At 37.7% G+C, this 13,802-nt stretch overlaps 1 long non-coding RNA gene across 5 annotated transcripts in view; it reads left to right on the top strand.

Moving 5' to 3' along the window:
* Positions 1-1,175: 1,175 nt before the first annotated feature.
* LOC128110723 (uncharacterized) overlaps positions 1,176-13,802 on the top strand; it is a 125,025-nt gene continuing 112,398 nt past the window's right edge. For 2 of the 5 annotated variants that reach the window (XR_008218300.1, XR_008218299.1), the window contains exon 1: positions 1,828-1,956. This is a non-coding gene — a long non-coding RNA (uncharacterized LOC128110723). Of the gene's footprint in view, positions 1,283-1,825; positions 1,957-13,802 lie in introns of those variants that run through there. The other 3 variants (XR_008218298.1, XR_008218297.1, XR_008218296.1) reach the window with 3 other exon arrangements.

Genomic DNA, 13,802 nt, shown 5'->3' with positions numbered 1-13,802 from the left:
GTTGTGGTTCCCTGTTCTCAGATAAGTCTAGCTTGTGTCAAGTTGCCACAAAACTACCCAGCACAAAGACCATCAGAGGAGAAAGGTGGGAAGGGAAGTGAGCTGTCTTTCTAAGGATGTTAAAGAAGAAAGAAAATGGGTTAATAACTCCCACACAGAGAACACAACAATAGCGTTGATGAATTTGGCAGTTATGAAAAACTATGTTCTCTGCACTGTATAACTCAGTGCACAGTTTGAAGTGTGCCATGGCTGTATATTACATCAAAAGACTGTGACAATCATGGAAAGCATAATTCTTACTCACTGATCAGAGTAAGGATTCCCTGTTAAAATCAACAGTTGGGAAGAGCTGAACAAATGTGGTGCACATTCCTTTGTCCAGATGTCAATTTGTTGTTTAAAAAGAATTGCTTGTCATTGCTATGATTATCATTAGAGATTAGTAATTGATAGTATTCTACATTCTGCCCAAAGTCTGTCAGTCTGTGCCAGCATAGGACCCAGGTAAACGACAATGTATGACCCAGTGCAGACCACTTTTCCTTTGTATGAATGTGACTAGTACAAGAATCAAATCAAATGCTTATTTATTAAACTGTTATTTTCTCTGATAAGGCAGGAGATGCCAATAGAATCATAACACTCATTAACTTTCAGCATTTTTTATTTCTTCTGTATTTTTTAGGATCATAATAAGTGATTAATCTGATATGGTAATAATGAAAAACAAGATAAAGCATTCCAATATTGAGATCCCTTATTTTTGTGCAGAAAATGTTCACAATAGGAATTCATTAAATTGGGTTAATTAAAGTTGGATAAATTTGAAAAATATGAATTATAGCAAAATTTTTTAATGTATTACTTCTGAATATCCACAAAACTGAAATGAAGCTCCAAGAGGACATTCTAATGAATAAATAAGAATGCAACTAATTAGCTATTCATTTGATATTATAAATAGATGCTTCAAAAGTATTTGAGGGTGTTGAGAAATCGTTCTTCAAACTATTTTAGTTCATTTCTTTCCACCGTTCATATGTATGCAAACATTTCTTAAAGTAAATTGTATCAACAAACAACAACAGATTCTTATCTCCTTCAATGTATGTATGCTTAAGGATGGATTTGGAAACATAAAGTCCCTGATGTAGCTAGCAGCTTTCTACATTCTTTCCCGTCCCAGACCTCTCAGTGCATGCATCTGTTTAATTTTGACCATGTGAAGACAGTCTCTAGGTGGAGGAAGAATGAATGATTTGCCTTCCTGTTGTTGGAGGTGGGTAGATTTCTGTTGCTTCCTTATTTCCCAGAGGTTAGCGGCAGGCTACAAGAGCCTCCTAGAGCTTGCATTCTGAGCCTCTTGTCTATAGGTGGAGCCGCCTATCTGGGCTTTGATGAAACCTCTTTCACTGATGATTCTATTTTCACATTTTTTTAATAATCTCCCAATTAACTGCTTCAATATGTTTATGAAATTTCTAACCTGATAATACCAACAGGCGTAACATTTGGTGGAGATATTTTGATGTGAGCGGAGCTGGTAGTGGTAATACAGCAATAATTGCCGGCTCATTTACGGACTATTTAGGTCGTGCAGTGAGCCAGATGAGAACAGCTAATGAGCACAGCTTCTTGCTGTAATTAGTCGAACAGTGGTGGCTCACAGATGATTTACAGTTTGCAAAAAAAAAAAAAGAAAAAAGAAAAAAATCTGTGTATTTACTGAAGTGCTTATGTATTCTGTAAAGTTGTGACAAAGTAACAACTTGGGGATGTTGTGCTTTCCTCTCCCACATATTCTTCAGAGAGATTAAACAATAATGCTATCAACACCCACAGCTTCGGCGGAGAGCCGTGCAAACGCAAGCAGGCTTCCGGTTTTCTCTGCCTGTTTCTCCGCGCTCTTCGCTCCTTCTCTTCCACTTCTTGCAGCTTTTCCCTCGTGCTGTGGTAAGGCGAGATGGCCGGGGCTCCGGGGAGCAGAGCTTGGGCTAGCCAGGACGCAGTGCTTGCTCTGCTGTAGGGGCTGGGTTCTTCAACCCATGAGGACTTCGGCCGGGAGGCTTTCCCTACCGGAAGGAAAGCAGGGTGGACCGATGGTTGCCGATTGGGAGGAGAATCACATTTGGAAAACACTCTGTGTACAAGAAAAAACAATCGGAGGTGACTGTGCTTCTGGAGATTATGTACTGAATTCCCTTGAATGATCAGCCCCATGTACCCTCAAGGAAACACGCCTCTGTCACCTCCCTTCAAAATCTTTATATTTTTTCCTGATTTTTTTTATAATTTATTTTTATTCCAATATTGGTACAAATTGCTTGTTAATATTTCCAGTTAAGTGTGGCTTCTTGGCTTGCTAAGGCCACTGATGGCTGTGGCAGCTAGATTGACAGCTGTGTAAAGAAACCCAGTCAAAGGCACATAATGGACATTCTGGAAGAAAAAAATAGAATAAAAATTTCTTGGTCTATCTTTGAATACTGTATTAATAGCAGAGTTTTCAGTTATATGAAAGCAAAATCTTGCTGAGGAATGCAGTCCCACAGAGCTGTTTGTGATTCTTCATGAGTTGAAAGCGTCTTTAAAAATGGCACCGTGCTTTATATCCAGCTGACGACCACAGAGGATATATTTTGCCCACATCTAGATTGGTATTAAAAAGTTTATAAGCAATGGGGTTCTGAACTTAGTTGAAATTAGTAAATATTTTAAAAAGGCTATGGATCTAGAACAGTGGTCCTCAACCTTCCTTATGCTGTGACCTTTTGATACAGTTCCTCATGTTGTGGTGACCCCCCCAACCATAAAATTATTTCATTGCCACTTCATAACTGCAATTTTGCTCATATTATGGATCATAATGTAGATATCTGATGTACAGAATATCTGACATGCAACCCCCAAAGGGTCGTGAACCACAGGTTGAGAACCACTGATCTAGAATGTATGTAAGAAAGTAATAATTCTTGGGTCCAGACTGGGTGCAGTTGTAAGAAGCTTAGAGTAACAACCTTACCTCTACCCCTCCAAAGTGAACTTTTTTTTTATTACTATTATGCCGGCCAATCAAATCACTCTCACTGCTCTGCTCTTACAGTTGTCTTCTTTTAATATTCTTTCTACTTTGCTGCTTGTATTATCTGTATCAGGGAAGGATCAATAAAAGAAAGCTGTCATTGTACCACATTCTGCAAGACAGAGATCATGGTCTTTAGGAAGTGTTGTATAAAAATCAGTTTAGGGCAAGATGACTATGGAAGCTGTATGAAAAATACAGGTTAGGTACAGTCAAAAAGTCAAAAGCACAAAGAAAGCACCATTTATTTTCTTTTTCTTTTTTTTTTTTTTTTTGATTTTTCGAGACAGGGTTTTTCTGTATAGTTTTGGTGCCTGTCCTGAATCTCGCTCTGTAGACCAGGCTGGCCTCGAACTCACAGAGATCCACCTGGCTTTGCCTCCCGAGTGCTGGGATTAAAGGCATGCGCCAACACCGCCCGGCCTTTTTTTAAAAAAATTAATTATTTTATTTTATTTATTTATTTATTTTATTTGTGTGGCTGGAGATTGGATTTAGGGCCTTATGCAAGTAAGCAAATGTTCTTCCTCTGAGCTCTCTCCCTTGCCCAGCCACCAATATTTGTTTTGTTGTTGGTGGTGATGATGATGATGATGGTGATGATGATGATGATGATGGTGATTATGATCTATGCAACCTTCCTTTCAGGGAAATGTGCTTGCTTAGAGAAGTTAATGGCATCTGATGGTTAACAAAGATGACTTTTGGCTTTTACCTTCTCTCTGCTCTAGTGGGTTTACTCAGAAAGCCAAACACTTAGGTCCTTCAAGAGGGAAAAAGAGAGGAATGATGCCTTGAGGTTAAGCAGGTTAGGAAATACCTGGAACATCTTCAAAGAGCACTCTAAACTTTAAGCAAAGGAAAGGGTGTGCTGTGAGCAGACACTTCCATTTTCTGGAATAAAAAACAATTAATGTGAATCACTAGGAAAGATTGAATACTTACCATAGTGCCTGATCCACTAGAAGTAGCTCCTGCTGTCATTATGATTTTCACTATGTGTAAATTATTATAAAATCTAGTTATTCTGAAAAAGCTGCCTCAGAATACTTTTATGACAGTGATATTCATTTGAGGGCTATTAAATGTTCTTTAAAGTAAGTTCCTTAAGAAAATGCATGTGGATATAAGATACACTATTAGACACATTAATTGAAGGTCTCTAAGTAGGAGAAATGGGATTCACACCTGAGAGACCATCTACCACTCATAAGGATAATGGTGAAAATGTCTAAGCACATTTTCTACTACACTAACTTCTCAGCATTTCCCCCCTTTGCTTTCATAAGTCTATACTGACAGTTTAGTCAGAGGTATTAAACTTAACACGAGCCTTTTTGAATGCACGCAGGAGCTAAGTTTCAGCTGTCATCTGTATATGTTCATCCCCAGGCTGTTTTACTTATTTGTTGAATATTTCCATCATCGTTTTTTTCATTACCTGGAACATATTGTATCAAGATCCTGGTATTCTGATTACACAACTAATTTCAGAGAAGGCACAGCACAAACTTTGACAGTGGAGAGATTTATTCTTTTCAGTCTAGTATAATCATTGTTACTTTAGATAAGCATCTTCAAAACAAGCACTAAACTGAAATTAAACTTAATGTCTGGGCATCTCCAACTAACTCCCTTTAGACATTTTCAATTTTTTTGGTGTGTGTGTGTGTGTGTGTGTGTGTGTGTGTGTGTGTGAAAATGATTTTTCTTTACATGGGTCTTCTAAGACATGTAAGGCCCCTGTGTAATCATCTGTGGTGTGGCCTATTGAAGAAATGGTACACACATTCACACCTGTGAAACACAGTAAATATAGTTTTGGGGTCTGGGAAAATTAAATGGACTTATAGGAAAGGGGGTTTAATAGGTTGACTAGATATAAAGACAAAATTGGGGAAATTTCACATGGCTAGACTGCTCTTTATCATTTCAGGTAGGTATTTTCTAAATGTTAGTGACCATAGATCAACAAGTTTTTATAAGGAGTAATATGTAGTAAGAAAATAGTGTTGGTGGAATGGAATATAAGAAGTAATTGTCTATGATTGTTCTCAGTGGAATTTTAAAAATGAGGTGCTATCTTGTAGTGATGGAATTGGCAAAAACTAATACTGAATGTGTGCACGTGCCCTGATGTGTGTGAGCACAGAAGAGGACATTTTTATACTTATTTTTGCAGCTTCATTAAGTGTAATTGATGTAAAATAAAGTGCATATATTTAAAGTATACAACTTGATGAGTTTTGACATGCCTGTCGTACCTGTGAAGCCATTGCCGTATCAAGATAACGAACATATCCATCACCCTTGAGGTTCCTTGTGCCCCTTTGTAATGGATCTACCTGTACTCCTCATCAGGCAATTAGTGGTGTGCTTTCTGTCACTATAAATTAGGTAGCATTTTCTAGGACTTACATAAATAAATCACAGAGATTGCACATGTTTATTGTCTCACTTCTGTCACTCAGTATAATTATCTAAGATTCATCCATGTTGTGTGTAGGATAGTTCATACTTTCTCAGTTTGATTTTATGGTGTGCCATAATTTGCATACTACATTAATGAAGAACATTTGGAGGGTCAGGATTTTGGGTTTTTGTTTTGTTTTGAGAGAGAGCTAAATAACTCTAGGCTGAACACTAGGGTACACATCTTTATGTGGAAATATTTTTTTGATTCTTGGGCTAATGAAATGAACAGGTTGTACTGCAGGCAATACAGTTTTATGTTTCCAAGATACTGACACACTGCACTCCAAAGAGAAACTTGGCCTGTTCCACATTCATGCTCACACCTCATATGATCTTATTCATTTGAGGAGTTCTTATACTTTTTTTTTTTTATCATTTTAGCTGCTATAATTGGGTTACAAGTGGGATTTCAGTGTTTTTGTGGGTAGTCCATATGTGTGTATGTTTGTGTGAGTCTGCACGTGTGCATACAGGTACATCTGTATGTGAATGCATGTGGGAGCCAGAGGTTGATGCTGGGCATCTTTTCCTACTGCTTTCCTCCTTGTCTTTTGAGACAGGGTCTCTCCTCAAGCATGGAATTCATTGATTGGCTAGATTGGTTGGCCGGTGAGTTCCAGGGATCTCCTGTCTCTGCCACCCACAGTACTAGGATTACAGATACACTCAATCACGCCAAGCTTTTTCTTGGGTTCTGGATGCAAACTTATGTCCTTATACTTGTGTGATGGGTTCTTTACCTGCTGAGCCATCTCTCTAGTCCTTACTATGGTTCTCCTTTCTGTGGGTTCTTCAGTAATGCTGTCTGACCCTAACTACTTCAGAATGTTCTATGACCTTTGTGCTTTTACATAAATCTTTGAATCTACTTGATAGTTTTGTAAAAAAAAAAAAAAAAAAAAAGCCTACAAAAATATTTAGTAGAAGCAGGTTGAATTTATAGATTAATTGTGGGAAGATGTGACTTGGTGACATTATTGAATCTTTTGAGCCAAGAGCATATTGTCCCTCTGAATGTATTTTGAGCTTATTTTAATTTCTACTTCTCAATGTACAATTCTTCATCTTCAGTCAGATATATCTCTAGTAGATACTACTTTTTTATGATGTTGTAAATGACATATTTAAAGTGTCTTAATTTTAATTTTCAATTTTTAAAGGTATATAGGACCATGTTGTCTTTATTGATCATGCATCCCAAATTTCTAAATTCCCTTTCAATATTTGTTAGAAGTTTTCTACATATATAATAATGTTGACCGTGAACAGCCATAATGTTACTTATTTCTTTCCAATCTGTGAGAATGTATTAATTTGTTGATTCCCTGTTGCAGTGTCGGGACCTCAGGGACACATTGCTCAGAAGTCATAGCATCAGACACTTTATCGCCTTCCAAGTGTTAAAGAGCATTGGATTTTCAACACAAACACAATGCTAGTGGCAGGGTTTTTTTTGGCGGAGACTTTAAAAAATTGTTTGTGAATTTTATTCATGTATACATGTTTTGATCAAACCCACCTCCCTTTTCACACATGCATAGAAAATACTTTGATCAAATCCTCTTCCCCATTTCCTTTCTTCCAAGTTCTCATATATCCTCCCTAGCACCTCTCCTTCTCAACCTTGTGGACTCTGTTTTTAGACCCAGTGAGTCCACTTAGTGTTGTCCGTATGACTTAAGTATTGTGGGTAGCCTCTCAAGCCTAAGAAAACTGACTCTCCTTCCCCCAGCAGCCATTATTTGCCCATAGCTCCATGCTGGGTTTAGGCTGGTTTCATCCTGTACAGGTATTGGGCGTGCATTTCCAGCAGGTTAGCAGTAGTTTTGTGTATGTGCTTTTATCAAATGGACAATATCTTCTCTACCCTCTTGGCTGAGCGTTTGACATCATGAGTAAATAGTACATGTTGCCAAATGTTTGCTAAACAGAAGCTTATTCTGTTTTATGTCACTGTTTGATGATTCTTTTTAGTTTCTTAATTTGATTAATTGTGACAATTCTGAATGCTAAAATATCTTGAATTTCTGTAATAAACCTAACTGATCACATGGTTATTCATTCTTTATGTCATGAAGCCATCCAGCTCCGAATTTTATCAGAAGCTTTTAATTTCAAATTGGTATAGTATAGGTTTATTCAGTTTTTTTTATTGAGTTTTTGTAGTTTACATATCTTTCAAAAATTTTATACATTTCATCTAAATTATTGTATTTACTGGGAGAAAGTTTTTCATAATCTCAATATTTCTGTAGTATTCTTACTCCTCATACTTACTCCATGTATGTAAGTGATATGTGTGTGTCATGTATCATATCCCAGGCTATTTTGTATGAAACCCTGTGTATCCCAGGCTGGACTCAAATTAATGGCAGTATTTCTGCCTCAGCCTCCTGCAATGTTGAGATTAAAAATATGAGCTATCATATCAAGCTTAGTTTTTTAATTTCCCTTCGTAGGTTTCTTTTGGGTGTCACTTACTCTTCTTGTTCCTCATCTTTTTGTCTTTTTAAAGTATTTGTTGCTAGAAACATTTCTTTAAGCTGGTATTAGCACAATCCCACAGTTTTATATGCCATTTTTTAATTTTCATTCCTTTCAAATGTTTTAAATTGCCTTGTGTTCTCATTTGATCCATAGCTTGTTGAGACAGTTGTTTAATGTCCAACTTTTGGAGGATTTTCCAGAAAGTTTTCTGTTAATGATTCAAACTATAGTCAACTGAAACAGAGAATATGCTTCATATTGCCACTGTGTGTGGTGAAGTTGTCATTCTGATAAAAAAAAAAGTGCAATCTAGAAATTGCATTCTTTTTTTTTTGTTTGTTTGTTTTTTGTTTTTTTTTTGTTTTTCGAGACAGGGTTTCTCTGTGTAGCTTTGCGCCTTTCCTGGAACTCACTTGGTAGTCCAGGCTGGCCTCGAACTCACAGAGATCCGCCTGGCTCTGCCTCCCGAGTGCTGGGATTAAAGGCGTGCGCCACCACCGCCCGGCCGAAATTGCATTCTTTTTATCCGAGTATTTGAATCATTTACATTTAATTATTGCTATTAGTACGTTTAAATCTATCATTGTGCTACTGATTTGCTAAACTCTATTCTTTGATGGGCTTCATTCTTTTTTCCTCTCTTTTATTAGAATAATTAATATATTTGACTTTGCATTTTATGTCCATCATAAAACGGCTTATTTGTTTTCTTCTTTTAATGGCTGATTTGGGTTTGTTTCAAAAACATACATATTGTTGTCTACTGCAATTGACACATTGTTCTATAGCTATCAGACTGAAAAAACTCAAGTGAAGGAATCTGAATGGACGAGAATGTGAGATAAATAATACACTTTTGGTAGAGGTATGAATGGAAACGTCCTTATTAATGCAGCTTGGTGGTGATATCTAAAAGCTCTAAAATAATCAAGTTAACACTTCTAAGGAAGAGAGAAGTAATTATACAGGTACATAAGCATTTATAGAGAATGGTGTTTGTCACAGTGTTGTTTGTAGTGTCCGTATCTAGCTCTGCACATGCTATCAGCTAAGATGTGCCAAACTCACATGAGAGAATACCACAGCATTGTCAAAGCAGGTATTCAGTTTTCTCATGGAAGGGCACTCACAAGACATTTTAAACTTTTGCTGAAAATATTCAAGTTACATAAAAGTATGCGATGTGTCCATTTAATTTTTGATTAAGAAGGTTTACATGTATGTGTGTACTTTTTCAAGTGAAGTAAATGAGAGCATTGTGGTACTGTTCCTTAGGTGATGGAAATTCATCCATTTTATTTTAATTTAACCTTTTATTCAAGTTCTAAAATACAGTTATTGTGCACTAATTCTGTAATTTGTTTTGATTGAAATAAAACTTAATAGTATCAGTAGCAACCACCTTTAGCTTAATTTTCCTATTATTTAGTTATTCCAACAGAATAATTGAAGTAATCCTATTGACTACTTGCTTCATAAAAATGTTCAAAAGATGTTTTAATGTCAAGGGCTAAATCTATTTCCATATTTATTTAGGATATTAATCCTTTCATGGAATTTATAAACATTTTAAAATTACAAGAAGTTTGCAACAAAGCAAGAACCCATGGCAGTGTATTATTCTGTCAAGTCCCACCTGTCTGAGTTAATGAAATGAAATTCTCTTCTTAGGAAAAGCAGTGGGTGGAATCCAAACCTTTGCTTTCAGTTAGTTCAAATGCCTCACCTAGCTTTCTGTCAGGACTTCATCCTGAAAGGGTGTAATTTTCAGGGTTTTGTTCATGTTAGAAATATCTACAAGAAACTTTTTCAAGAAGCTTCTCAGTTCTGCTCTGAACTTCGGACAAAAGGATCATTGCCAACAGTAGAAAAAAAATTGAAAAACAAAAATAAATCAGATTATATTGGAACCAAAGATATTTAGTTTCCGACTTTTCTTTTTGGTGTTTGGGGCACATGGTTCCTTTCTAAGGGGAGTTTTCTTTGTGATTTGCTTTCTTGTTTTTAGTCTCACAAGAAACACCTGCAGCTTTTCATGAAATGCACAGACCTCACACAGTCTCAGGGATTCTTCCTCTCTGAGTGTCTGAGTGCATTTATTAAACGTAAGCTAGAATTAGCACTCCAAGGCCTTGGTTCACAACCTGACATTTTGTGGATTTCTCCCAGCCTTTCAATCATGTAACATTTCTATGTTTGTCAGAACACTTGAACTTAGCCAAGGAAAGAGGATTTCCTCCTGATTTCAACATGAAGTCACTCTATCTTTAAGTATAAACTTCAGCATATATTAAGGTATAATAAACACGTAGTAAGCTACTATGCGTCAAGTAGTTGTGGCAACTGTTCATGGAATAAGTCACAGAAGACAGCAAGAGAGGAGGAGCATTGGATGGAAATTTAAATCATTGTTTGTCGTTAAAAGAAATCTGGCTAAGCATCAGAACAGACAATAAACCTTTCAGTGCCTGGGCTGAAGAGATGACTCAGCAGCTAAGAGCTCTTCTGGATGAATTGCATTTGCTTCCCGGCTCCCCCACAGGGTAGCTTACAACTGCTTGTCACTCTAGCTCCAAAGGATCTGATGCACATGTATGGTGAACACACAAACACACATAGACACACGGAGAGACACAAATCACAAATGGAAATAAAAACAAACATTAATTTTTTTTTTGGTTTTTCAAGACAGAGTTTCTCTGTGTAGTTTTGGGCCTGTCCTGGATCTTGCTCTGTAGACCAGGCTGGCCTGGAACTCACAGAGTTCCGCCTGGTTCTGCCGCCCGAGTGCTGGGATTAAAGGCGTGTGCCACCACCGCCCGGCCAAACATTAATTTTTTAAACTAGCACTGCCACAAATATCCATCAAACTACTGTTGTTGTAGCTTTCTCAATGCCTGGAGTAGCCAGCCTGCCAGCATGTATAAGAGATAAATAGATAAGGTAGGAATCATGATCTTGAGTTCATAGTGGAACAGCCGGGGTTGCCAATTCAAAGGTACATACATTTGAAAAAAAAAAATCAAGAAAGAATATACTAAATAATCTCATTTTGTCATTTTAGCAAACAATTATTGCTTCTAGACTTCCTGCTTACAGGGAAAGGGAGACTTCAATAAGCAAGATGTACATGCTCCTGTTTTCTAAGAACTTAACTTGATGGGCTATGAGCAGGTTCTGTTTATGAACACTATGAGACTCTGTTTTTCTTTTTGTGCTTCCTAATATCTTCAGAAATTCTTTTTGAAAATAAGAATTTGGAGTTGAAGGTAAATAAGCTTACCATTTTAATATATGACACTGGGATGAAGGAAGGAAGCGCGTCTGGATGTTCTTCTCAGGCAGGGCTGCCCTCTTGCTCCTAGTCTGCTGGATCCGACCTTTGATTGGGTGAATATTTGTCTTCTTCCATCAGCTCCTCAGGCTTCGTTTCTCTTCTTACTTTGTCAACAATTGATCTATAGCTGTATGCTTCCCGCCTCAAGTCTTTATATGGCTAATGCTTTCCAGCTTTGGGATTCTGACTGAGGTACTTTTCAAATCCACCTTTCTTTGTCCGTTTGGTGAGATCATTTTGGCTTCATTCTATGAAGTGGCTCATATGGAGTGCCCCAACTCTGCTTGGAACATTTAATGCTCTTTTCTCATTACATGCTTTATTTTACTCTTGAAATTTAGAGAGGAGGACTCTAATTGCCACAATGTCTGTTATGTGAAACGTCTGAATAAAGCGGACAGTGCTGGTAGTCTGTGAGGAATAATTCTTGTAGTAAATGCTTAAGAGCAAAGGGTTAGTGTTGAGTACTGGCCATCACAGTAGACACTCCACACACACTTCCTGCATCAAAATGGGTAGCTATTTCATGGCATTTCTATAGCTATTGTAATAAGTTACCACAGACTGCTTAACACAATAAAAATGTGTATTTGCAAAGTTTTTTTAATTTATGTATTTTTTTATTAAGAATTTTTTTATTCATTTTACATACCAATCACAGATCCCCCTCTTCCCTCCTCCCATCTCTCCAGCCTCTCCCCACAACCGACCCCCCATCCCCTTCTATAAGAGGAAAGGCCTCCCATGAGGAATCAACAGAGCCTGGTACATTTAGTAGAGGCAGGTCCGAGCCCCTCCCCCTGCATCAAGGTTGTTCAAGGTGTCCCACCATAGGTAGTGGGCTCCAAAAAGCCAGCTCATGCACCAGAGATGGATTCTGATCCTACTGCTAGGGAACCTCTAAAGCAGATCAAGCTACACAACTGTCTCACTGTGCAGAGGGCCTACTCCAGTCCCATGCAGGCTCCACAGCTGTTAGTCTAAATTTCATGAGTTTCCACTAGTTTGGTTTGGTTGTCTCTGTAGGTTTCCCCATCATGATCTTGATGCCCCCTGCTCATAGAATCCTTCTTCACTCTCTTTGACTGGACTCCTGGAGCTTGGTCTGGTGTTTGGCTGTGGATCTCTATATCTGCTTCCATTAGTTACTGGAGAAAGGCTCTATGATGACACTCAGGGTATTCACTGATCTAATTACTGAAGCCCAAATGTAGATGTTCTGACATTTGGTTTTTGTGGGACTGAAGGGAATGTGTTCCTGCCTCTCTGCTAAATTTTGGAGCTTCCAGACAGTCCTTGGCTTTCTTTGACCAGTAGCTATATAGTGTCTGTCTGTCTGTCTTTGTTGTCATGTGGTGACCTTTCCTCTGCTTGTTTCTTCATGTAGTATTCTCTCTTCATAAGGGCTCATCATACTCCATATGACTTGGTCTTAACTAGTAATGACCTGATTTCCAAATAAGGATGGTGAGTGGCATGCTAGTCTTTGGGGCCCACTAATGATGTGTAGTATGTAGTATTGTCTAAAGGTTCATAATTAGCATAAGATATACTTTTCACACTGAGTTATGCTATAACCCCAAACCTACCTGTCAGAAACATCCACTGCCTTAATCATTGTGCTGAGAAGGATGAGACATTCCATTGCAAAGGGAAAATCAAACATAAAAACTTAAATAATAGTGAAAGTAAAGGAGAAAAGAACTATGCTGAAGTCACAAGATGTCCCACTAATTATTTCCCCAAAGGAAATATTACACGATTGCAATTGAATTCTGTTTTTCCTTTTCTGAAAAACACATGCAGAGAGAAATAAAAGTAGTAGAAAAAAATACCCTTGATGATCTTGCCATAAGGTGTTTTACTTTTTCTTTCCTTCTATCAGTTGTGATTAACTTCCTCCCAAACTGCATCTTATAGTTCATCTTATCTTCGTGTATATAAAGTTGACATCTTAAGTTTAACCAGGGTCAGACTACCCTGCCAAATCTTTCATTTACACCAAATAGAAATTAAATAGGTATTAGCTTAAATACTTTCTCCTCTGTTTGTGGAAACTTATTTCTGGAGCTCTTGGGAGTGATTGGGTATGCTCAAGAATACAGTAAGGTATTACTAGGAGCCACTTTTGGGGAGCCAACACTGACAGAGGTCAACATGGTATTTTGGCTCCTTGCGTTTAAAAAGAGCATACACCATTCAGATCAAGGGTGGGCCATAGTTGGACCAGACAAGACTGGAACAGTAAGCACTGGAGTCATCCTAATTCAAAATACTAGGGGGCAAAGGAAATTGTCCATTGAGCTGACATGCCCCTTATTCTCTGAACTATATTTCTTTGTGGTTAAGCATTGGATTTGTGGCAGTAACAAAACTCAGGATAGGAAGAAGCCAGAGAGTTCTTGCTGTGTGGTTTGT

Source organism: Peromyscus californicus, unplaced genomic scaffold, assembly GCF_007827085.1.
Source record: "Peromyscus californicus insignis strain IS unplaced genomic scaffold, ASM782708v3 Scaffold_15__1_contigs__length_86483966, whole genome shotgun sequence".
Classification (NCBI taxonomy): Eukaryota; Metazoa; Chordata; class Mammalia; order Rodentia; family Cricetidae; genus Peromyscus; species Peromyscus californicus.
This window is presented reverse-complemented; position numbering and strand designations above follow the sequence as displayed.